We start from the raw sequence: 26,748 nt of genomic DNA, 5'->3' as shown, positions 1-26,748 counted from the left end.
TGCTCCAGAAGACAAACGTCATAATAACAAATGCCCCCCCCCCCCCCCTTTCTCTCAGCTTTTATTGCTGAGCAGACGTCATATGGTATGGAATATCCCTTTGGTCAGTCTGGGTCAGCTGTCCTGGCTATGTCCCCTCCCAAGATCTTGCCCACCCCCAGCCTACTGGTGAGGGGGGGAATGTTGGAGAGACAGCCTTGATGCTGTGCCAGCACTGCTCAGCAGTAGCCAAAACACTGGTGTATTATCAACACCTTTCTAGCTACCAATACAAAGCATAGCACTATGAGGGCTGCTATGGGGAAAATTAACTCCATCTCAGCCAGACTCAATACACCCCTGGGCTCAAAATACTGAATGCGTTTTGCTAGAAAGGAAAGATTCTTGAAACACATCTCAGTGAGATTAGGAAGGTGACTATCAAATTCTGAGAGGTTTTGACTGTTAGTTACTTAAAAACTAATTGTTCCTCCTTTTGTGTAAGCTTGGTATAAAGGACAAAAATCCATTTTTTTTTTATGAAGTTCAATAAAAATGACAAGCATTCAACTTGTAGTTAATAATTCTGTTTGAAATAGAATGAGGTATGTACATCTGGCTGCCAAGCTTCCAGAAGCTAAAGAATAAGCAAGCATCTCCAAGCAAGACAAAGACAAGCAAGGCCAGAAGGTAGCACAGGAGAAAATAAGAATTCATCAAGGTAGAGCTATGCAAATGACCTGTGTTTTATTTTGTGGCCTGCATATTTGTTAGGCAGTCAGTCTCTGAGTCGGATTGAATTGATTTCATCATCTTTCATGTCTGTGTGTGAATTGCAGGTTTTCCTGAATCTATTCTTTTCATGTGGGTCTAATTCTAAAATGTTAGTAACACTTCATTACTTCTGGTTTTGGGTGCTCAATATGAATTAATATAATGGATCTTTTCTTTTTAAAGAATAGATGCTCAGCAATTGGTGGGTATAAGTTATACTCTCTCTCTTTGAAAGAAGCGGCAATACTTGAAGAACATCCTGTATTTAATCCGGCTATAAAGATTTCAAACCAACAAAATGAAAAGAAAAAAAACTCCTTTACCTCAACCTCAAGAAACCACTTTGAATTTGAGCTTGCTTGAAAAACCTGATGGTGCTGCAAAGGAAGACAAAGGTGTGTTGGGAATTGTTCAGTACAAGCTTGACATGTACCACAAACTTCCAGTGTAAGTTATCTTTTTTTTTTCTAGGTTGTGTTGCATTGCATTCTGATTGTGGGAAAGGCAGGTGGACTACCTCACTGATCATTTAAAGGATCTATATTTGGTTGAAGACATGATGTTAAAAGCTATTTTTGCCATACTGTCATGTCTAAAATCTTGATTTTTATTTTTTTTTCCGTAGTTGTGTGATAAATTTGTAAATATTTGTTCATTGCTTAAATTGGGGAAGATTGCCGAGGGGGGCAAGGTTTCACAATAACCAGAGTGGAGACACGGGGATAGGCAAACAAACCATGTTAACTTCCTGATAAGTATAAGCTCGTGTAATCCTTTGAGGGACTCGGCCCACCGCAAACATCCTGCTTCACGGCTCATGCTGTGTCTTAAGCCAGATAAGAAGGTATGCAGAAGTCAAAAGACCGAGGAAGATTACAGCCTTCCTCTTCGCGACCACCAGGAGACTCGAGACGACCCCCTAGCAACAGCCCACGCATGCGCAAGACGGACCAGGATGTGCCAATGTGTCCCGGAACCCGCGGTCTATAAAAACAGGACTCGTTGTGAGAAGAGCACGCGCCTAGGCGGAGCTGTGACTCCCCGGCCGCCCAGCGCTGTTTTGCTTGTGGCTGCTTACTTAATTCAATAAACTGCTTCTATTGTTTAATCAACTCTCTATTCCAATTAATTTAAGCGAGAGTAACTTATAACAAATTTGGTGCCGTGACTCGGATGAAGGCAATTGAATTGAAAAGCTCTCCGGGGGAGGCGCCCCGCCGAGTTCGGCGGCCCTTGTTGGGAGTTATTTTCTCTCAAGCCCTTCACCGACGAACCCTAAATTAGTCACAAGCAAATAAAGCCGGCAACCCCGTAATTTTTGTGCACGAAGACCGAATGAAGACTCAGGATTGAGTAAGTATAGGCCGGTGTTCCATTCGGTTGGGGTTGGGTATCCCGGAGCATAATGTGTGAGACGTCTGCTAGGACAAAGTGAGTGCGCACCCCTCGGTAGTGCGGTTCCCACATCCCGCGAGGGACTGGGCCACGAAAAGGGGGAAGCGTGTGTGTGAGTGTGTGAAGGTGCTCCGGAAGATGGGACAGAAGAAAAGTAAGCCTTCTGGTTCCATGGGTGGGGGAGTTAGTGGTGGGGGCCTACCCCCCCATTCCCCCGGATAGTCCATTAGGATTGATGATTAAATATTGGGATGATTCCCCTTCTAGGCGGGGAAAGAGTAAAGTTAAAATGATTCACTACTGCATTGAAGTTTGGGGTAATAAACCTATAAAGGGAGATAGTGTTTTATGGCCCCCGTTTGGTTCATTTGAAGATTGGATCTGTCAGGCTCTGAACATCTATGTAAACTCGAAGGAGCCTTTCAGTTTAGAAGAAAGCGAGTACGCACATCTTTGGATAAAATCAGAAACAAGGACTCGCTTGTACCCGCTAAAAGAAAAAGGAGGGCGAGGGAGGAAGAAACAAAGTATAAATCCAGAAGTGTGGTACACCCCAGAAAGTGTGGGAAAATTGGATATCAAACCCTTTAAGGTAACTATAAACAACCCGGGTGTACCTACAAGAATTAAACAGTATCCCCTGTCCGAAGAGGGCAGAAGGGGATTGAAACCTGAAATTCAGAGGTTACTACAACAGGGCTGTTAGAACCTTGCATGTCCCCTTTTAACACCCCGATATTACCAGTAAAGAAAAAGGATGGTAAATATCGATTAGTGCATGATCTAAGGGAGATCAATAAAAGAACTATGACCCGATTCCCAGTAGTGGCAAATCCACATACTCTACTAAGTCAGTTGCGCCCGGATGACCAGTGGTATAGTGTGATAGACTTAAAGGACGCATTTTGGGCATGTCCTTTAGATGAAAACAGTAGAGATTATTTTGCCTTTGAATGGGAGGACCCTGATACCCATCGAAAACAGCAATTACGATGGTCTGTCCTACCTCAAGGATTTACAGAATCCCCAAATTTATTTGGACAGGCCCTGGAACAGATCCTGCAAAATTATGATAAAATACCGGGAGTGACGCTGGTACAGTATGTGGATGACCTGTTAATAGCTGGAAAAGATGAAAACACTGTAAGGCAAGCTAGCATCCAGCTGTTAAACTTTCTTAGTTTACAAGGATTAAAAGTATCAAAATCAAAATTGCAATTTGTAGAAAATGAGGTAAAATATTTGGGCCACCGATTAAGTAGGGGAACTAAGAGATTGGATCCGGAAAGGATTAGTGGTATACTAGCCCTAAGAGCCCCAACAACAAAAAGGCAGGTACGGCAATTATTAGGACTAACCGGGTATTGTAGACAGTGGATAGAAGATTACAGTGGAAAGGTTAAATTCCTCTATAATAAATTAAACAGAGAAGGATTACTTAAGTGGACAAAGGAAGACGAGGAGCAATTAGAGAAACCAAAAGAGGAGTTAATGCATCCTCCAGTATTAAGCTTCCCGGATTTGAAAAAGCCATTCTTTTTGTTTGTAAATAGTACAGAGGGTGCTGCTTATGGAGTGCTTGCTCAAGAATGGGCAGGAAGCAAGAAGCCAGTTGCTTATTTATCCAAGCTACTTGATCCAGTTAGCAGGGGTTGGCCGAATTGTTTGCAAGTAGTAGTGGCAGCCGCTTTGCTAGTAGAAGAAGCACAGAAAATTACCTTTGGGGGAGAGATTAAAGTGATATCCCCACATAATATACGGGGAGTCCTACAACAGAAAGCAGAAAAATGGATTACTGATGCTAGATTATTGAAATATGAAGGAATTTTAATCTCCTCCCCAAAATTGTCATTAGAAACAACTTCTCTGCAGAATCCTGCTCAGTTTCTCTACGGGGAACCAGATGAGCCTTTAACACATGATTGCCTCCGGAATATAGAGGAGCAAACAAAGTTAAGACCTGACTTAGAGGAAGTGAAGTTACCAACAGGGGAACAGATATATGTGGACGGTTCCTCACGAGTAGTGGAAGGGAAGCGAAAGTCAGGTTATGCCTTAGTAAATGGAAAGACCCTGGAAGTAATCGAGTCCGGACCTTTGAGTCCTAATTGGTCTGCTCAGGCTTGTGAGTTATACGCAATACTGCAGGCCTTAAAATTATTGAAAAATAAGAGTGGCACAATATATACAGATTCAAAATATGCTTTTGGGGTAGTACATACATTTGGTAAAATATGGGAAGAACGAGGACTTATTAATTCACAAGGAAAGGGATTAATACACCAAGAGCTAATTACTCAAGTATTACAGGCCATAAGGGGGCCAAAAGAAATTGCTGTAGTACATGTAAAAGGACACCAGCGAGGCCTAACTCCTCAGATTAGGGGAAACAATTTGGCAGATCAAGAAGCAAAAAGGGCAGCACTAATGTGTATAAGGATCATAGAAAAACGAGAAGACTGCCCAGACTGTGGGAAGGACTTAAGGGAATTTCCATGCTATGACTGCTACAAGGACTTTGGTTGGGATGCAATCCAGTGTCGATGCCCAACCTATGGGGAGGAAGAGAAGAAGTATACACACTGCTACCTTCATGGGCGAATATATGCTTTGTATAGCTTCACAGTACAAGAAAAAGATAAAATGGTACAAATGGGTATAAAAGAAACTGATAAAGGGAAATGGATACTACCTGATGGGCGGGAAATACTCCCGAAGGCTGTAGCTCTGGGGGTGCTACGGAGGTTTCATGAGAACACGCACTGGGGAACTCAGGCATTGGTAGATCAATTTGCCACAAAATACATGTGTGTTGGAATTTATAATATAGCCAAGAGAATTGTGAATGACTGTATAACTTGCCGAAAGGTAAATGCTCAGCATATTAGGAAAAGGGTATTGGGAGGTCGAGAATTGGCCCACCGACCTTTTGCTAAGATCCAATTGGATTTCACAGAACTCCCAAAAACAGGCCGGTACAAATACATTCTTGTAATTGTAGACCACCTTACACATTTTGTTGAAGCATTTCCTATGGCAAGGGCCACAGCTCAGACCGTGGTAAAGATATTACTTGAAAATATAATCCCTAGGTATGGAATCATAGAAGCAATTGACTCAGATCGAGGCCCCCATTTCGTGTCCAAAGTATCTCGGGAAACCATGAAGGCTCTGGGAGTGAGTTGGGAATACCATACTCCGTGGCATCCCCAAAGCTCAGGGAAAGTAGAACGAATGAATGGTGAAATTAAAAAACAATTAACAAAACTCATGCTGGAAACTAAAGCTTCCTGGGTGAAATGCTTGCCGCTTGCGTTACTAAATATACGAACGCAGCCACGCACCGATGTGGGGCTCTCCCCTTTTGAAATGCTTTATGGAATGCCATACGACTTAGAGATGCCTCTTAAGCACCCTCAGCTACAAGATACACAATTACAGCCCTACCTGACACAACTAATGAACCGTCGTAGAGAATTACAAAAAAGGGGTTTAGTTGTTCAGTGTCCACCATTAGATATAGCTATACACCAGGTACGGCTTGGGGATAAAGTGCTAATTAAAACATGGAAGGAAACCTCACTAACACCTCGGTGGGAAGGTCCCTATGTTGTTTTGCTTACCACAGAAACCGCTGTTCGGACTGCAGAGAGGGGGTGGACTCACGCCAGTCGTGTGAAAGGACCAATTCTGGGGAAGGAGTGGAAAGCAGTCCCGGGCCCTGACGACCTGAAGCTGACGCTTAAAAGGACTTGATAAGTATCACCCTCCCCGACCCGTGTATTGTAGTCAAAGAAAGGGACGGAGACCATAAAGGCCCCGAATAAGCCTCCCCTGAAGAACACTGCTGCTGCCGAGAAGAATCGATACCTCGTAGTCCGCTGCAACCAGAATGACGAGTGAGGCAGAGGAGCACTAACGGTGGGGAGAAGATAAGGGGGCCAAGTAAAATGAGCTCCGGCCCTCTCCTACGATATGTGGGAATTAGTATCATTATCATGGTCATCTATGGTGTCATTCACGAACATCACCCCCATCAACCCTTTAGATGGAGCTTAATTAGATGGGAAGACCAACAAACTGTACAGCAAGTAATAACTGCAGGGGCCCCCAGTTTCCGCACTACCCCATGTAACCTTACAACTTGGTCCACAACATGGTGTCCAAATAACCAAACAGGATTATATTTTTGCCCGAGTTCTAACCCTGGGAAGGGGTATTGCAATTACCCAAACGAGTACTACTGTGCATATTGGGGTTGTGAGACTATTGCTACAGACTGGGAGCTTGGGGCGGGTCGCGATAAGTACCTGCAAGTAGGGTATGGGCCAAAGGGGTGCCAACGGTTAGGTAGCACTATACAACTAAGTTATAGGTCATCACCGAATTATGCAGGGACCTGTAAGGTATTATATCTAAATGTAACTAAGCCAGAAGATATCAGCTGGTTAATAGAAAAAAAATGTGGGGCGTGAGATTCTACTCAGAGGGAACTGATAAGGGGGGGCTTATACTAATAAAGAAGGAGGAACTGAAAACTCCTCAATCAGTGGGACCAAATGGAGCACTGTCAGAGGGGGTTCGGGAAGTCCCCAAGGTGACACAACCTACAAAGAATCCTGAGGCAATATCTCCTAACAATTCAACAGAAACAATTCCTACCGAAGCATTGCCTACCACGGCAAAGGAAGAAATGACCATTCCTGAAAATGGCATATGGAAGGTCATAAGTGCCAGTTATCAGGTATTAAATCAGACAAATCCTAACATTACTGAACGCTGCTGGCTGTGCGTTAGCATAAGACCCCCGTATTACGAGGCTATCGGGGACCTGGGAGACCCTGTCTACTCCAACGAAAGTAACCCCCAACAGTATAATTGGGGACAGCCAATTGGGATAACACTGACCCAAGTGTCCGGGAGTGGCAAATGTGTGGGCACAGTTCCAAAAAGAAAGAGCAATTTATGTAACATTACAGAGAATAAAAGCCAGTCGGCCCAATGGTTAATACCTGCTAATAATACTAGATGGGTTTGTTCATTGCTAGGGGTTACACCATGTTTGTCATTAAGGCTTTTTAATGCCATGCATGATTTCTGTGTACAGGTAATAATTATGCCAAGGATTCTGTATCACACTGAGGAATATGTATATACACAACACACTGTAGCCGATTATCACCTAGAAAAGAGGGAGCCGATCACTGCAGTAACCCTAGCCACATTAATGCTCCTAGGGGTAGCAGGGGCAGGAACGGGAGTGGCTGCCTTGGTGAAACAGAGTCAGGAGTTCACCTCTCTACGTATCGCAGTGGATGAAGACCTGGCCAGAATTGAACAGTCTATTTCAGCTTTGGAAAAATCGATTAGATCTCTTTCGGAGGTAGTACTGCAAAATCATAGGGGATTGGATTTAGTCTTCTTGCAGCAAGGGGGGCTTTGTGCAGCCCTTCGAGAAGAGTGTTGTGTATATGCTGACCACGCTAGGGTAATAAGAGACACCATGACCAAGCTCCGGGAAGGTCTTGAAAAACAAAAAAGGGAAAATAAAGCCCGGCAAAATTGGTACGAATCCTGGTTTAATTATTCACCTTGGCTAACTACTCTACTGTCAACTATAGCAGGACCTCTATTGTTGTTAATAATAGCATTGACTTTCAGACCATGTATTTTTAATAGAATAATTGCAATTGTAAAAGGTCGTCTAGAAGCTGCACACCTGATGTTTGTACATGCTAAATACAAATCATTAGAGCAGGACGAAGACATGGATGCACTGGTGCTAAGCCGACAGGCCCTCCAAGAATTCAATGAACAAAATAAGTAACCAAAAAGAAAAAGGAGGGATTGTGATAAATTTGTAAATGTTTGTTCATTGCTTAAATTGGGGAAGATTGCCGAGGGGGGCAAGGTTTCACAATAACCAGAGTGGAGACACGGGGATAGGCAAACAAACCATGTTAACTTCCTGATAAGTATAAGCTCGTGTAATCCTTTGAGGGACTCGGCCCACCGCAAACATCCTGCTTCACGGCTCATGCTGTGTCTTAAGCCAGATAAGAAGGTATGCAGAAGTCAAAAGACCGAGGAAGATTACAGCCTTCCTCTTCGCGACCACCAGGAGACTCGAGACGACCCCCTAGCAACAGCCCACGCATGCGCAAGACGGACCAGGATGTGCCAATGTGTCCCGGAACCCGCGGTCTATAAAAACAGGACTCGTTGTGAGAAGAGCACGCGCCTAGGCGGAGCTGTGACTCCCCGGCCGCCCAGCGCTGTTTTGCTTGTGGCTGCTTACTTAATTCAATAAACTGCTTCTATTGTTTAATCAACTCTCTATTCCAATTAATTTAAGCGAGAGTAACTTATAACAGTTGTAGGGCTGTTTACTGTTCCCATTGTCACCCTCATCTTTTGAAACTATTTTCATTGTAAACTTTCTAACTCTTACTTTATTTTCTAATAGTCAAACATTAGTGAAAGTTCTCAAATTATTGAGTGATCAAAGATGGCAAACAGAATATTGTAATTAATTTCCTGCTAGATACTTTTCTGGGAAAAGCAGTGTCACCCGACACTGAGGGGACAGACAGATTCTTTTAGGGATCCTTGGCAGAATGATGACGGCACTAAATCACAGTTACAATTAAAGCTTTATTTTCTTGACAGGATATTATGATTAGTATAGCACAAAATTTATTATTAGAATGGCACAGGTTTTCTACAAGCAGAATCAATGTAGCACAATTTGTAAGTAAGTAGTGTAATACAAAATTTTATAGCTTATGGTTTCTAATCACTGGGACCCTCTGCAGATCAGGTCAAATCTTAATACTTGGTTTGCTGTATCAACATAACAATCATCATCTAGACTTGAAAAACATAGAAAAGAATAAGAGTCACTCACTCAGTCCTTGGAGGAAGCAGATGACAGTGGAGGCATCCCTGACCACTGGAGGGCCACAGGTCTTACTGCCCAGCAGCAGTCCAAATTCCCCACTTAACTGCTTGATTTTATAGACAGTGCTCTGTGTGCTGTCATGCTTCCCTGTTCTGTGATGGGGTCATCAACAACACCTGGTTGGCTGGGTGCCTGAGACCTTCAAGGCTGGTAAGGAGGGAGTAATAGGCCTGGTGCCCAGAAATCTTGAGGCTGGTAGGGAGGGGAAGAAGAAATCTGTTTGGTTTGTCTACTTGGTTCACAGGACCTTCAGGGCCCGATAACGAGGGGAAAGGGGACTAATATGTGACCCACTTGGTCACAGAGAATGGCTGCTTGCCTTATAAAATGGTGTTAGTTATGCTAACCACATTACCAGAGGTTGGGAGCAGGGGGTACCGGTCACAAGTAGAAATTTCTATCGTGTATCAGTGCCAGTATTTTCCCTCTATTTAATAGAGCTACAGAACATTTCAGTAAATACTGCTCTCTAGTAAAAAAACATTTGAAGAGAAGTTAAAAACATTCTTGGCTCTCAAAGGAATGTAAAATAAATTTTAGGAGAATTAAAACGTGTGTCTTTCTGCTCTTATAGTGAAAAAGAATCACTAGATATAAGAAACTTTGATTATAGCGCTCGAAGCTGGACTGGTAAGTCTCCGAAACAATTTTTGATTGACTGGTGCAGGAAGAATTTTCCCAAGAGTCCAAATCCTGCTTTTGAAAAGGTTCCAGTTGGAAAATATTGGAAACGTAGGTATGTATTTCCTATGAACTTTACATTTTACTTTTGGCTCATTTAAAACTACAAATGCTGGCTACTTCTGTCTTGTCATGTTGATCTAGATGAGCCAACAGTGTGCCCTGGCAGCCAGGAGGGCCAACCGTGTCCTGGGGTGCATCAAGCACTGTATGGCCAGCCGGTCGAGGGAGGGGATTGTCCCGCTCTGCTCTGCACTGGTGCAGCCTCACCTTGAGCTCTGTGTGCAGTTTTGGGCCCCACAGTACAAAAAGGGTACAAAGCTACTAGAGAGTGTCCAGAGGAGAGCCACGAAGATGGTGAAGGGTTTAGAGGGGAAGCCGGATGAGGAGCAGCTGAAGTCACTTGGTCTGTTCAGCCTGGAGAAGAGGGGACTGAGGGGAGACCTCGTTGCGGTCTACAGCTTCCTCACAAGGGAAGGAGGAGGGGCAGGCGCTGATCTCTTCTCCCTGACGACCAATGATAGGACCCAAGGGAACGGCAGGAAGATATGCCAGGGGAGGTTTAGGCTGGACATTAGGAAAAGGTTCTTCACCCAGAGGGTGGTGGAGCACTGGAACAGGCTCCCCCGGGAGGCAGTCACGGTGCCAAGCCTGACAACATTCAAGAAGCATTTGGACAATGCCCTCAGACATACGGTGTGAATTTTGGGGTTGTCCTATGCAGGGACAGGAGTTGGACTCGATGCTCCTTGTGGGTCCCTTCCAACTCAGGACATTCTATGATTCTATGTTTAACCTAAACTCATTTTTTTAGTCTACCAGGGAGGTATTTCACTCTGGGTAGCTCTGCAAAAGTAATGCTTAGGCTGTAAACTATGGCAAAAATAAGTTTCTAGTGAATGATCCCTTAAAGAAAGGATTAGCTTTTAATTCTGTACTGCTGACTGAAAGGTTCTGAAGCACATTAATTCTGTGAGATAAATTTGGACAATTAACTTCTGGTATTCTCATTCAAAGTAATATATTAAATCATAGGTTTTAAGCATATGAATACCAAAACCCCTTTTGGGATTGTTTAAAATAAAGCAGAAATTAGAAATTTGTATGAAAGCTACCATAAGTTTGTAACCAAAACAGTGCAATATCAGTGATTTTTAAGTTTATTCTAGAAAATGAGTCTATAATATAGTGGTATAAAGTAGAATATTATAATGTACAAATAAAATAGACATGGCATTGCAAATGAGTAATGCTTCCTGAAGGAAACAAGTAAAAGGGAAAACCTGTTGTCTTGTTCAAGTTAAAAGCTACTAACTGTTTAAATATACTGTCCCCCTAAGAATATGAGAAATTTGGCTGCTGGTCTGGCTGGCACATATCTGTTAACAACCTACTGAGATGCAAACATCTGTTTAACTGTCATCTAAGTCTGTGCCAAGTAGTTACAAGCACACAGACAAATACTTAGTCCTTCTTCCAAAGCAACTAACCTTAATGATGATCTGTATGTGTATAAATACTTCTGCTTTGAAGAAAATGAAGATGTTTGTTAGTTAAGAGAAAAAAATTCGCAAATTCATTGTTGAAATCATCTGCTGAAAATTATCTGCTATTCAAACAAACTTTTATCAGCTGTTTCTGTTTACAAAATAACAGTAACATAATGAGTAACATTAAGTTTAAGCTTAGCTTCTCTATTTGAATTTCATTCATATTTTAAACAGAAAGCATTAACAGGTGTGCTGTTTATATAGGTAACAAAAATTAAGAGAATGTATGAATCTGTCTTTAAGGGTTAGGATTACCAAATTGTCAGATGATGTAATGGCAATGTGTCCTACAATCGTAAGAGAAGATAGTATGCAAGCACAACATCTAGCTGCTACTTTGGCGCTCTATCATTTAACCAAAGGACAAGTAAGATTTTCACCAATATTACTGTTCTTAGCCTGGAATCTGCCTCTGCACTTGTTTGTTATAATATCTATAGTTAAGCTCTAAAACCAGTTTAACCAAGTGTTTCCCGTTAAATTCTTTGCTTCTATTATATGTTCATTTCCTTTTATGTACAGTCATAAGTGTGTGTGTTGCAGCATACAGGGAGGAAATTTTTCTGTAGTAAAACTATTCTTTCAGTGTTGTAAAGAATGCAAGCCAGTTGAGAACAAAAAGTATTGTTGACATTTATATTACTGTTTTCATAGTTTCTGTATTTAGAAATAGCTCCATATTTCATGTTTTGTCATATTTTCTGCCACTCAAGTTCACTTACGCATAAAATGTTAGTGATACTACTAAGTAGTGCATAAAGTCATTTTTTTCTGCTTTTTCCACCTAAAGTCAGTTCATCAGTTGCTGCCTCCTACCTACCAAGATGTCTGGCTAGAACGGAGTGATATTGAAAAGAAAAAGGAAGAAGAAAACAAGATAGAAACCAACAAACCTCGTGATAACTTTATTGCTAAATCATTAAACAAACTCAAACAGCAGCAGCAGCTACAATCTGAAAACCAACCAAAAGTATCTGAGGGTCCTGAAGATTCTTAGGAAAACTTAGTTTCTGATGAGGACCTCAGCAGTCTCTCCCCTGAGACCTCAGACACAGATAACTTGGAACCTTCAAGGATTTTGTTCAAAAAGCTGCAGAGTTCCTCCAGATACCAGAGGCTTCTGAAAGAGACAGGAGTTACCTGTGTTTAAGCACAGATATTTGACTGTAGAAACTCTTAAAAAACATCGAGTAGTTGTTGTGGCTGGGGAAACAGGCAGTGGGGAGAGTACCCAGGTGCCCCATTTCTTGTTAGAAGACTTCTTGCTAGATGAAGAATCAAGTAAATGTAATACTGTTTGCACACAACTCTGAAGAATCTCATCAGTGAGTCTGGCAACCAGGGTTTGCAAAGAGCTAGGCTGCAAATTGGGACTGGGAGGAATAGTAAGATGAGTCTTCATTCCTTTTTCTAGTCTTGATCAAATATAGGCTGGATTGTTGGTACAAAGTGAAAACATTATTTCTTACACAAACAAATAACTAGATAATATTTTCTCTTGAAAAGGGCTTCTTGCTATGTCAGCTGTTTTTTTTCCAAATTGTTGTCTGTGGACCTCTGTGTATCCACATATGATTTCTAAAATCTTTATAGGGTGATTAAGAGCAAGAGTGTTTAATAATGGGGATGGTCAAACATTGGCACAGGTTGCCCAGAGATTGTGACATCTCCATCATTAGGGATGGAGAAAACTCCCCTTATTCAGGCTCTGAGCAATCCAATCTGGCTTTGAGAGGCCCCTTCCGACATAAGTTATTCTGTTATTTGAAGAAAACCAGGGTCCCATATGTTTTATGGTAGTCTATTTGTGCAAAAAAATATTTTTCTTTGAGGACTGCCAAGAACTCTGAAAAGACCACTGAGGTTACCAACTCTTTGCTACTGTGGAGAAACTTAGTTGTAGATTTCAATGTATTTTCCTTTTCCTAACAAAGAAAAATGAGTGTATGAAAAACCAGTGTGGTAGTCATTCATCATGCTATTTAATTAGCAACTTGTGCAGTGTCTGAATCTGTTCTGCACTGTTAGTGCTTAAATTTCACTTCATTTTGGATATCTCTTGCTTGTATACTATTTTAAGTTATTCCTGTATTTTTAATATCTTTTTTAAAGAATTCCCTGTGCGGGTATCAAATTTGTATGGAATCAAGAACAGGAGAAGCCACCAGACTACTATACTGTAAAACAGGTGTCCTGCTTTGGAAATTTCCCAGGTGTTCAGGGCGTTTAGAACGTCTTGATTTGTTCCTGTTCCAAAGTCCCACTTCTTCTCTTTTTCTTCTTGTTTTCCTTCTTTCAGGTTTGCTTGTCACAAAGGTCATCTTGGCCAAATTTCTTATTTGATTCTCGTGGTTTCTTCACTTCGTCTTGATTTCCACGTATACCTAAGTTATTTCTAATTCTTATCCCTATGTACTTAAAGGTGAATAATTATCTACATTTCAATCAACCTTTCTACTCATTCTCTAACTTCTATTTAGGGGTTGGGGCTGTATAGGGACAAATAAGCAGTCTTGCATGAATATAATATAAATGATTGATGTTGAACACTTGCAAGCATACAACCCATGTAATTTATATTCTACATTGTCCTTCTTAACACAATAGCTTAAAAATTAAAACTTATTATGCATTTAACTCATTGTTAACAATAGGCTATGGTAAAGGTAATGTTGGGGATCATGTGGAGAGACCCATTAACAAACTCATAGCAGCTCTAAGTTTAGGCTCTCAAAAATAATAAAAAAGATGAAGTTGAAATTTGCAAGATTTATTACAACATTAAAAGGGAAGGGGGTTCCCTGTTCAGCTTTGTATATAAGCTTTAAAGAACTGTGGTGAGTTGACCTTGGCTGGACATCAGGTGCCCACCAAGCCACTCTAACACTCCCCCTCAGCTGCACAGGGGAGAGAAAAATATTACGAAAAACTCGTGGGTCGAGATAAGGACAGGGAGAGATCATTCACCAGTTACCACCACGGGCAAAACAGACTCGACTCGGGGAAATTAATTTAATTTATTGACAATCAAATCAGAGTAGGGTATGAGGAATAAAACCAAATCTTAAAACACCTTCTCCCCACCCCTCTCTTCTTCTCAGGCTCAACTTTACTCCCGATTTTCTCTACCTCTCCCCCCTGAGAGGTGCAGGGGGACAGGGAATGGGGGTTGTGGTCAGTTCATCACACATTGTCTCTGCCACTCCTTCCTCCTCACACTCTTCCCCTGCTCCAGCGTGGGGTCCCTCCCACGGGAGACAGTCCTTTATGCAGTTATTCACGAACTGCTCCAGCATGGGTCCCTTCCACGGGATACAGGCCTTCAGGAACAGACTGCTTTAGCGTGGGTCCCCCACGGGGATCACAAGTCCTGCCAGAAAACCTGCTGCAGCGTGGGCTCCTCTCCATGGGTTCACAGGTCCTGCCAGGAGTCTGCTCCAGCGTGGGTTCTCCACGGGGTCACAGCCTCCTTCGGGCGCATCCACCTGCTCCACCATGGACCTCCATGGGCTGCAGGGGGACAGCCTGCCTCACCATGGTCTTCACCATGGGCTGCAGGGGAATCTCTGCTCCGGTGCCTGGGGCACCTCCTCCCCCTCCTTCTTCACTGACCTTGGTGTCTGCGGAGTTGCTTCTCTCACATATTCTCACTCCTCTCTCCCAGCTGCTGTTGCACAGCAGCTTTTTCCCCTTCTTAAATATGTTATCACAGAGGCGCTGCCACCATCGCTGATTGGCTCAGCCTTGGCCAGTGGCGGGTCCGTCTTGGAGCCGGCTGGCATTGGCTCCATTGGACATAGGGGAAGCTTCTGGCATCTTCTCACAGAAACCACCCCTGTAGCCCCCCCGCTACCAAAACCTTGCCATGTGAATCCAGTATGAGAACAAAAGCTGCTGATTAGTCTTTGATGTGCCTCGTATTTCTTTTGTGAATTTTTCACTAAAGATTTTCCATGTTGAAGATGTAATTGAAACAACTGGCTATGTTCTGGAGAAAGACTCTGAATATTGTCGGATGTTCTTGGGGGAGGAAGTAACAATAAATGTTACTAGCAAAGGAGGAGGCACTCCAAAGTATCACGTAAAATAGGCATTTCCAGTTTTCGTTTGGCAACTTTGATTATTCTTTAAATTTGAATTTATTTTATCGTTTTAATTCCTTTGTGATTGGATTGTATAATATCAAATATTCTTTCAACAGTTGATGCAAGACAGACACAATGGTACTTCTACAGTGGAAACCAAATATTTACTAAAGCTGCACCCTTATGTTTGTCTCTCCAACTCCTTATAGCTGCCTTGATTTTGCTATATTTGACATTGAGTTTTCTTGTACAAATTCCCAGCTCTAGATCCATAAGCAGCAGAGGGGGAAAAGCATTTAAGTTTTTGTTTTGGTGGTGGTGGTTTGGTTTTTTTTTTTTCTTCCAAAGAGTTCTCTGAAGTAGTGAACCTGAGAACAGAAGAGGCAAGGCCATATCCTTCTTAGCCAAAAAACTCCAAAGATCCTCCAACTTGGCATGCCAAATGAGATGATTTACATGAGATTATTGTGTAGAGCTTTTTGGTTTAACAGGCTGTGGTTAATCCTGTAACTACCCTGCAGTGAGGAGCTGTATGTGCTTTTGGAGCAAAACTCTTGAAGGGAAGAGTGTGAATGCTGTCTGACTTCAGGCAACTTAGGCTGTTCATCTAGACCGTATGTATTTTGGGTAGATACCTGTCTGCTCTGTCTTGCTCTCTCAAAGTCTCTACAGGACCATTTAGCTTGGTGTGATCAAACAGTGGTGCATATGTTCAAAATATGCTCTCGTGCTCTGCTGATTTTTTTTCCTAGAGTGGTGGTTACCCCATACATCACAGGAGCATCCTTTCGTTGAAGCCTAAGTGCTCTCCTGAGCGCTTCTCCATCTTTGTGGTTTATTTCTGTTGAGCCTCCAGTACAGAAGGATATGTGGTGGCAAGCTTCTTTAAGTGCTTTGTAAATTATTTCATTGTTAATCAATAGTGCCACTTAACATAGAAGCCTTATACTAAGTATGTATCTGTAAGATGTTTATTAAACAATTTAAATGTCTGTATGTTCTGCTAACTCTCCCTTCCTCCCCCTTTCCTCCTGCCCCAAAACACTGCAGGAGTTGCCACCTAATTCACCCTTAACTTTCATTGCAACCATTAGTTGAGAAGGGTGAGGTGAGGAAGAAAAATGAAGAAAATCTCTGTCCCTCATCCCCATGGGCCAGCGCCTTGGCTGTCAGGAGCACCCCAAGGAGTCAGTCCCCTCGAGGTGCATGCTGCGTGGTGCACTCTGGTTCTTCCTGTGTGACCAGGGGAAGGACATGAGAAAGTGGGATGGTGAACCCACCTTTAAGCTGGAAGCCTGTGTACGTGAACTGAGTGGGAAGACAGCTGCTAAGAAGGGGGCACCCAAGAAGGCTGTCAGCTTAGTTGCTGTTGAGGCACAAGAAGGCAATCAGTGATCTCCCAGACATAGAAGAAGGACTGAGATCACCTCCCTTGATCCTGGTGAGGGGACCTCTGGTCTGGCACTGAAAGGGTCAGACAGTGAATACTCTGACCAGGAACAGGAATAGAGGGTCCCTGCCTCTGGCCAGGAAGAAAGGGATGACTGGGTATACTGGACTGTGTGGATTCGATGGCCTGGCACATCAGACCCACAGAAGTATAAGGCTTTGGTAGGCACTGCTGCACAGTGTGCGCTGGTGCCATCAGGGTACAAGGGCACGGAACCCATCTGGATCTCTGGAGTGACAGGGGGATCCCAACAATTGTTTGTATTGGAGGCTGAGGTGAGCTTAACAGGGGACAAGTGGCAAAGCCACCCCATTGTGACTGGCCCAGAGGCCCCTTGTATCCTTGTCATAGACTACCTCAGGAGAGGGTATTTCAAGGACCCAAAAGGGTACCAATGGGCTTTTGGTGTAGCCACTGTGAACACAGAGAAGATCAAACAGTTATCTATCTACCCTGCCTGGCCTCTCGGAAGATCCCTTTGTTGTGGGATTTCTGCGAGTTGAAGAACAGCAGGTGCCAATTGCTACCAGGATGGTGCACCGGTGGCAATATGGCACGAACCGAGACTCCCTGGCTCCCGTCCATGAGCTGATTCACCAATTGGAGAGCCAAGGAGTGATCAGCAAGACTCACTCACCCTTTAACAATCCCGGTCAGTGCTAAAGTCTGATGGAGGGTGGAGGTTAACAGTAGACTACCGTGGCCTGAATGAAGTCATGACACCACTGTGTGCTGCTGTACCAGACATGTTAGAGCTCCAGTACGAACTGGAGTCAAAGGCAGCCAAGTGGTATGCTGCAATTGACATTGCCAGTGCATTTTTTTCGATTCCTTTGTCAGCAGAATGCAGGCCACAGTTTGCTTTCACGTGGAGGGGCGTCCAATATACCTGGAATCGACTGCCCCAGGGGTGGAAGCACAGTCCTACCATTTGTCATGGACTAATTCAAACTGCACTGGAAAAGGGTGATGCCCCTGAACATCTATAATACATCGATGACATCATCAAGAAAGCAGAAGTGTTTGAGAAGGGAAAGAGGGGGGGGGGGAAATCAGATTCTTCTGAAAGCTGGTTTTGCCATAACATGAAGCAAGGTCAAAGGACCTGCACAGGAGATCCAGTTCTTGGGAGTAAAATGGCAGGAAGGATGTTGTCACATGCTTATGGATCTGATCAACAAGATAGATAGCAACTATGTCCCCACCAGCTAACAAGAAGGAAACACAAGCTTTCCTAGGCCTTGTGGGATTCTGGAGAATGCATATTCCAGGTTATAGTCAGCTTGTGAGCCCTCTCTATCAAGTGACCCAAAAGAAGAACTATTTTGAGTGGGGCCTTGAGCAACAACAAACCTTTGAGCAGATCAAACAGGAGATGATAGCTCGTGCGGTAGCTCTTGGGCCTGTCCGGACAGGGCCAGTTGTGCAAAATGTACTCTACACTGCAGACAAGGAGCATGGTCTCACCTGGAGCCTCTGGCAGAAAACATCGGGAGAAACCCAAGGTTGATCATTAGGGTTTTGGAGCAGGGGGTATTGAGGATCAGAAGCCCACTACACCCCGACTGAAAAAGAGATACTAGCAGCATATGAGGGGGTTCAAGCTGCTTCAGAAGTTGTTGGTACAGAAGCATATCTCCTCTTGGCACCACGATTGCCCGTGCTACACTGGATGTTCAAAGGAAACATCCCCTCTACACATCACGCAACCAGCGCTACACGGAGTAAGTGGATAGTGTTGATCACGCAACAAGCTCGACTGGGGAAATCCAACTGCCCAGGAATCCTGGAAGAGATCATGGACTGGCCAGAAGGCAGAGATTTCAGAGCATCGCCTGAGGAGGTAGCTCGTGCCCAAGAGGCACCATCATATAATGAGTTATCAGAAGATGAAAGGCGTTATGGTCTGTTTACTGATGGATCCTGTCATGTTGTAGGAAACCATCGGAAGTGGAAAGCTGCTGTGTGGAGTCCCACATGACAAATCATTGAAGCCATTGAAGGAGAAGCTGAGTCAAGTCAGTTTGCAGAAGTAAAAGCCATCCATCTGGCCCTAGAGATTGCTGAATGAGAAAAGTGGCCAGTACTCTATACCGACTCCTGGATGGTGGCTAATGCCCTATGGGGGTGGCTACAGCAGTGGAAGAAGACCAACTGGCAGCACAGTGGTAAACCCATCTGGGCCACTGCATTGTGGCAAGACATTGCTGCCCGGGTAGAAAACATCACTCTAAAGGTACATCATGTAGCTGCTCACATGCCCAAGAACAGCGCCACTGAGGAACATCAAAACAATGAACAGGTAGACAAGGCTGCTAAGATTGAAGTGGCTCAGGCGGACCTGGACTGGGAGCATAAGTGTGAGCTATTTGTAGCTCGATGGGCCCATGAAACATCGGGACATCTAGGGAGAGATGCAATATACAGATGGGCTCATGACTGAGGTTTGGACCTGACCATGGAGGCCATCACACAGGTTACCCATGAACGTGAAACATAGAATCATAGAATCATTTAGGTTGGAAAAGACCTTTAAGATCAAGTCCACCTGTTAACTTAACACCACCATGTCCACCACTAAATCATGTCCCTAAGCGTCTACATGTCTTTTAAATACCTCCAGGGATGGGGACTCAACCACTTCCCTGGGCAGCCTGTGCCAATGCCTAACAACCCTTTCGGTGAAGAAATTTTTCCTAATATCCAATCTAAACCTCCCCTGGTGCAACTTGAGGCCATTTCCTCTCGTCCTACCACTTGTTACTTGGGAAAAGAGACCAACATCCACCTCGCTACAACTTCCTTTCAGGTAGTTGTAGAGAGCAATAATCAAGTGAGCCACGTGAGTAAAGTCTCCCTGGAAGAACAAAAGAAAATATGTGAGAGTATGATGATTTGGGGGGAGAGGGGGGTGTTACATGGCTAGGTTTTGGTAGTTAGGGGTCTGCAGGGGTGGCTTCTGTTGAGAAGACACCAGAAGCTTCCCCCATGTCCGATGGAGCCAGTTCCAGCCGGCTCCAAGACAGACCCACTGCTGGCCAAGGCTGAGCCAATCAGCGACGGTGGCAGCGCCTCTGTGATAACATATTTAAGAAGGGGAAAAAAACCTGCTGTGCAACAGCAGCCAGGAGAGAGGAGTGAGAATATGTGAGAGAAGCAACTATGCAGACACCAAGGTCAGTGAAGAAGGAGGGGGAGGAGGTGCTCCAGGCGCCGAGCAGAGATTCCCCTGCAGCCCATGGTGAAGACCATGGTGAGGCAGGCTGTCCCCCTGCAGCCCATGGAGGTCCATGGTGGAGCAGATATCCACCCTGCAGCCCATGGAGGTTAATGGTGGAGCAGATATCCACCCTGCAGCCCATGGAGGACCCCACGCTGGAGCAGGTGGATGCGCCCGAAGGAGGCTGTGACCCTGTGGAGAGCCCATGCTGGAGCAGGTCTTCTGGCAGCACCTGTGATCCTGCAGGGGACCCACGCTGGAGCAGTCTGTTCCTGAAGGGCTGTACCCTGTGGAAAGGACCTACGTTGGAGAATTTCGTGGAGGACTGTCTCCCATGGGTGGGACCCCATGCTGGAGCAGGGGAAGAGTGTGAGGAGGAAGGAGCGGCAGAGACAATGTGTGATGAACTGACTACAACCCCCATTCCCCGCCCCCCTGTGCTGCTTGGGGTGGAGGAGGTAGAGAATTCAGGAGTGAAGTTGAGCCCAGGAACAAGGGAGTGGTGGGGGGAAGGTGTTTTAAGATTTGTTTTTATTTCTCATTATCCTACTCTGACGTTTGATTGTCAATAAATTAAACTAATTTCCCTGAGTCGAGTCTGTTTTGCCTGTGATGGTAATTGGTGAGTGATCTCCCTGTCCTTATCTCAACCCATGAGCTTTTAATAATATTTTCTCTCCCCTGTCCAGCTGAGGAGGGAGAGTGATAGAGCAGCTTGGTGGGCACCTGGCGGCTAAGCCAAGGTTAACCCACCACAATACTATACTATTCCAGTCTACCTCAGAATAACAATTTAAACTCAGTTAAATATCCTTCAAACCGATTTCTGCTTAAGGAAACAATTCCATTCCCTCTCCCCCCATCCAGAGTGAATAGGATATGCATGGGAAAACTACTGCAGAAGGATGGTATTTCACCCTTCTGCATTTGAAGTTCTGGATTGCAAGGCATTTGTAAGGCATTTGCTTATATCTTAAGTGCTGGGATGTAGTAAACAAATAGTTGCACTTTGGTTGCAAATTAGTGTCCAGGTGTTGAATTGCATCTCAGCAGGTTGGTCAGTCTCCTGCTCATCTGTGACCACTTGTAACACAGTTTGATCAGTTGTCATGCCATACTAAGACTGTCTGAACAATGAAGTTTTGTTAACCTAATGTGGGGTACATCTGCATTCTGGGAACCAAGAGGCTGGTTTAGAGGAGAGGGAATGTGGGCTTTTGGTTGCAAGAACAGCTTTCCAATTTCCTTTGTAGCTACTGTAAAAAGTTTGTTAAATTGCTGTCTTTGTTTTCACTTAATTCTTAGTATAATAGTTTTTAATATTGAAATATATGCCCATTCAATTCACAGAAGTGCAGTCTTGGCTCTTGTCCTGGTTTCGGCTGGGATAGAGTTAATTTTCTTCCTAGTAGCTGGCATAGTGCTGTGTTTTGGATTTAGGATGAGAATAATGTTGATAACACACTGATGTTTTAGTTGTTGCTAAGCAGTGCTTACACCAGTCAAGGACTTTTCAGCTTCCCCTGCTCTGCCGGGTGCACAAGAAGCTGGGAGGGGGCACAGCCAGGACAGCTGGCCCAGACTGGCCAAAGGGCTATGCCATACCGTATGGCGTCATGCTCAGTATATAAGCTGGGGGGAGTTGGCCAGGGGGCAGTGATCACTGCTTGGGAACTGGCTGGGCATTGGTCAGAGGGTGGTGAGCAATTGCATCGTGCATCACTTGCTTTGTATATTCTTTATTATTACTATTTTACTTTATTTTGTTTCAATTATTAAACTGTCTTTATCTCAACCCACGAGTTTTCTCACTTTTACTCTTCTGATTCTCTCCCCCATCCCACCAGGGAGGGGGGAGTGAGTGAGTGACTGGGTGGTGCTTAGTTGCTGGCTGGGGTTAAACCACAACAGCTCTCCTGAAGATTTCCTTTCCAGAGCATTAGACCTGCCACAGCTGCAAGTAATCTGTAATGCAATGAACCTGTTACAAGCATGTTCTCCTGTGTGCTGTAAGACCAGCAGCATTCATCTTCGTTAATGCCATTTATTTCTGGTTTTGAGTGGAGAATGCTGACCAAAACACAGTATTGCCTTTTAACTTACTACCACTTTGATATTGTTATGCTCTTGATGTACTCTTTTTGCTGTAATAAGACAAGATTTTTTTTTTTCCTTAGGCTCAACAAGCAGGAGGTTATCATGCTGAAATGACTTGCTGCAGAAGATATTTCCTTAATAGGGCTTCACTGTTAACTGTAGAGGTAAACTGAATAATTATGCTCTGCACTCAAAAGATATCCGTTTAAAATTTCCCTCTGAAAATATCTTGCCCTTTTAAAGTGGTAATATATCACAGTTACTATTTAGACAAGACAAAAACAAGTGGAACGCTAGGGACTGATGAAACACCCTCAATCCAAGTAGTTGTGTCAGCACATGAGTTCTTTGATATGCACACTTCATTAGTATGCATCTTTGCAGTCACTTGCATTGGAGAAGCTAGTCTCTACTTCCACCAGAGAATCAAAACTTATGAATTAAAGTACCAAGGTTGTGTCATTCTTCATATCGAAGAACAAGTCTATTAACAGTTAGTTTGAAAGATGAGTCACAATCTTAATGGCCTTTTATTTTTGGTGAGAAAATGTTTTAATTAGTCTTTCCTAGTTAAGTTTGTGTGAGCTCTTCTAAGCAGAAGTGGATACTTGATGCAAATGTATCTTTTTATTTTAACTGCAGCTGAGAGATTTAGTATTTGCAGTATATATAGTACCATATATCAAATCCTATATTCCAGATAATGTTTTCCTCATAGAAACAGCCAGTATTCCAAGGTGGCTGCAGAAAACACAAGTGTTTTTCTAAGAAAGAAATTTTCCCCTGGAGAGCATGAATATTTGGGATGGAGTGTCATTGCCTGCTGGTGGACTGGAGTATGTACCTTTTTAAATTCAGAGTTTTACTAATACTTTATTAATTTCAGGATGTGAAGCAAGAACTCATAAGGGTGGTCAGAGCAGCAAGGTTCACAGCACCTACAACGCAATGTGGATGGGATGGAAACGAAGCCACACAATCCCTTTCTCTCCAAGAAATAGCTCTTCTTAAAGCTGTATTGACTGTAGGGCTGTATGACAATGTAGGAAAAATAATATGTACAAAGTCCATGGATATCACAGAGAAGCTGGCCTACATGGTAGAAACTGCTCAGGGTAAAGCATAAGTGCATCCCTCCTCTGTAAAGAGACTTACAGATATACAGATGGCTCCTTTACCAGGAGAAGGTAAGTGAAAATAGTGAATGTAGCTGATGGTTTGTGAAAGGTGGCGTTATGCCTGTAATATTAAATAACATACACTAGTGTAAAGTATTTCTGAATGTCCTGCTCATCTTAAGAGTCTTTAGTATCTAATGAGTCTAAAGTCCATAAAAAATGAGTCAACTGGGGGCTGAAGAAAAAGAAGTTAAGGCTGAACATCATGAACAAATCTGTTCATGATGAAACTGGTAGCTATAAATGAAAGTACCTTTCTGTGTGTCATTTAACTTAATATTATCATTGACATTTTTTGATACAGTGCTGTTGATTTAAATATGATCACTTTTATGCAGTAGTATACTTATGTAGCAGTAACACTTCAAAGTGCTTTTTCTTTTTTACTCTTCTAAGCAGACTCTAAGGTTTTGAAAATTGGTACGGACCTCACATATCCCTAATAATAACTTAAAATGAAATAGCCAGTTCTGTAATTGACTGCTGAACTTCCTAAGTGAATTGCATTTTTTTCCTGTTGCTTTCTTCCCCCTCCCAGCTCAAAATTTTGTCAGCTGTTTGCTAAAGTCAAGTGTTTATGTTTAGTTAGATAAACTTCTGGTACAACAAAACCTTGATAGCAGTTGCTTAATGGCCAACTTTACTGTAGAAGAGCAGGAAATTACATCAGACTTCTTAATGCATATGAAGCGATAGTATTTTTTGGAGAGCTGAAAATATTTCCTGCCCTAAGAACCTTGTACTGTAAAGGCAAGACAGCAGCTAAGGTAGATAAGTTATTCCATGAACAGTGGAACAAACAAAGCCTGTGCTTCTGTGTGAAGATGCACTCTTTTTGTTTTCTTTCCTCCAGCTACAACTCCTCTCCCATCCTGTTACACCTTTGCCTGCAGGAGACTCCAAAGCCAGAAGTAGCATATGCTGAGTCTAGCCCCATAGTTTACTCTCTGTATGTGTCCACATTTATGCATGTGCATATGTGGATATAGATAAACAGATTGACAAGCCAGCTGCTGCTAAGAAGAATGTCTAATGTAAGAGTTTTACCTGCCTCTTATTTCAGTAGGTTTGTTAATTTTGATGTCTCTTTTCTGGATAGCACTAGGCTAACATTATCTTTCTGTTTGAATTTTAACCAGAAAATTGTGGCTTTGGCTAATTTCCTAGTAGCATATAAGCCTGTCACTTAGAGGTTTAAATGCGATGTATTTTATATGGTATAGGGCAGAAAAATTGCCACCAGCTGTTTTGTGTACAATGACTCATGTTGATCGATCTTAAAAGAAAAGTAGCAATCGAATCTGGTGTTATGGATTTTATGTGGTTTGGGGTTTTTTTTGTTGTTGTTTTTAATGCTTGTGTGTGTTTAAATGCAGGTGAGGTATGCTAAGGTATATTTGAGAGAGACTACTTTATTATCCCCCTTTCTCATTTTGCTTTTTGGTGGGGATATAGAAGTCCAGCATCAGGAGCATCTCCTGACAGTTGATGGCTGGATCCATTTTCAGGTATGTTGGAGTGGTAACTACCTTTTGTGGTTCCGTGGGCTTTTGTATTACACAGTCGATGTACAAGCTTAATTCAGAATGCTATATATGTGGGATGAAGACAAGAGGGAGGAATGAAGGAGAGAATTAAAGGAAATTATGGGAAATTTTATATACATGTAATGAAATCTTAGCAAATCACACTTGAAAGAATAGATTCGTAATATGCAGCTTGTAACAAATCAGTTCCTTCTCTCTTCATGAAGAAAGTTGGTGTTCTTTCAGAGAAAGTACTGGAAATGGATATAGACTAAACCTTGCTTTTTATAGAGCTGCTACTGAAAGCAGATGTGTGCTATTTTATACTAGCCTTTCCTACAATCTTATAGGCATGTAGGTACATGTTTATCTTTAAAATACTATTTATTTTGCTTTATAGCCCAAACAGAATTATTTGGGAAGGAAAAAAACCCAAATGGAAAATACCTGTTTGCTTGGGTTTGGGGTGGCTAATTCCCCTTTTTCGTCATTTGTTTAATATACTAATCATACCATCACTGGTGGTGCAGACTGTACTAATGATTAAAGATTGGGTCCCAAATCTCAGTTGGGTAGAATTCCATTAGATATATGCAAGCAGAAGACAAACATTTCTTATGTGGGTTTCCTAAGTGCTAGTATTTTTTTTTTTTTTGAGCTATGAATTTGCAGTATTAAAGCAATACATCTTACAGATGTCTTCACTTTTCTGTATGGTTATGGTTTACATTAAGAAGTGTTTTATAGGAAGATAATATGGACTACCATGATCAGCCATCCTCTGCTTTTTTTCACATTTGTTCCTTCCCCATTCACCCTGATTCTTGTCTCTCCCTGCCTTTGCCCCTTCCCCTAGGGCTAATGTAATAAGTTTTGCTGTCCCCAAAACCCCCCCAATATCCTATAATGTTTTGCACAGTCCTGCAAACTCCCTCAAATATTGCATAATACTTATGATGATCATGTTTTTCCCCCCCCTTATCAGTTGAAGTTCAGCTTGCCCCTCTTCAAGGCTATACCTGAGCAGGTCCTTTAATGGCTCATCAGTGGATGAAGACTCATTATTCTCATTAGTCATTATTTAATGAATTAATAATATTCACTGTTCTCTCTTATCACTTGCTCCTTAATGTTTGTGTGTCTGTGTGTTTAACTTACCACTTCCTTTGTTGTTTCTTATTTCTTTTATAATGAATAGTCCTTAACCAGATAACTTGATGAACCAGATGCTCTTACATTCCACATACCCACACCATTTACAACAATGAAGTGAAAATTTCACATCACCAACTTGGTTTTTAGAATGGGGATTTTTTTTTTTTTGTTTTTTCCATGAAACAATTGCAGTCAAGCAGGAACTCTGTATGTACAGACAGAATAGTGCAGAAGGTGGGTGGGTTGTTTTTTTTTTTAATCTAGAAAATACAGAAGAGGTTAATAGTGTACAGAAAGGGCAATGAGGAAAATGCACAATCTTGAAAGAGACCAAGCAAAATACACAGAGCTATCCAGTTAGATTATCATAGCAGAACTGGTACTGCTGTATTAAGAGGGGGAAACATAAGCTGAAAGTAAACCAGCTTGCGCACATTACCCTATGCTCAATTCTGGAAGAGGCAAGTTCTTCTAATAGTAGTTTGCTAAGAACTCTGAGGGAAGGGTGGTCACATCTGTTATCCTTTTATGAATTGTGATAAACTAGTGGTAGTCCTGGATTTCTAGAAAAGCCAGGAAATGTTTTGGGTTTTTTAATTACAAAGTGTACAACACTTATAAAAGGAAGCATGTAAACAGTTAAAGTTTGTTCTGAAGACTTCAATTTTGTACTCTGTGTTCTCAAATGCATTCTTCT

General features: G+C 42.7%; 1 pseudogene across 1 annotated transcript; it reads left to right on the top strand.

The window, feature by feature from the left end:
• Positions 1 to 579: 579 nt before the first annotated feature.
• Positions 580 to 25,932, top strand: LOC309601717 (ATP-dependent RNA helicase DHX29-like; annotated as a pseudogene). The gene is made up of 11 exons: positions 580 to 700; positions 989 to 1,152; positions 9,684 to 9,845; positions 11,584 to 11,707; positions 12,131 to 12,725; positions 13,453 to 13,553; positions 13,640 to 13,718; positions 22,273 to 22,356; positions 23,079 to 23,379; positions 24,747 to 24,878; positions 25,882 to 25,932. The product of its transcript is annotated as an ATP-dependent RNA helicase DHX29-like (transcript).
• The last annotated feature ends 816 nt before the right edge of the window (positions 25,933 to 26,748 follow it).

The sequence above is a fragment of the Platalea leucorodia genome (genome assembly GCF_965183815.1).
Source record: "Platalea leucorodia genome assembly, chromosome: W".
Classification (NCBI taxonomy): Eukaryota; Metazoa; Chordata; class Aves; order Pelecaniformes; family Threskiornithidae; genus Platalea; species Platalea leucorodia.
Note: the sequence above shows the minus strand (reverse complement) of the source record. Positions and strands in the feature narration are given on the sequence as shown.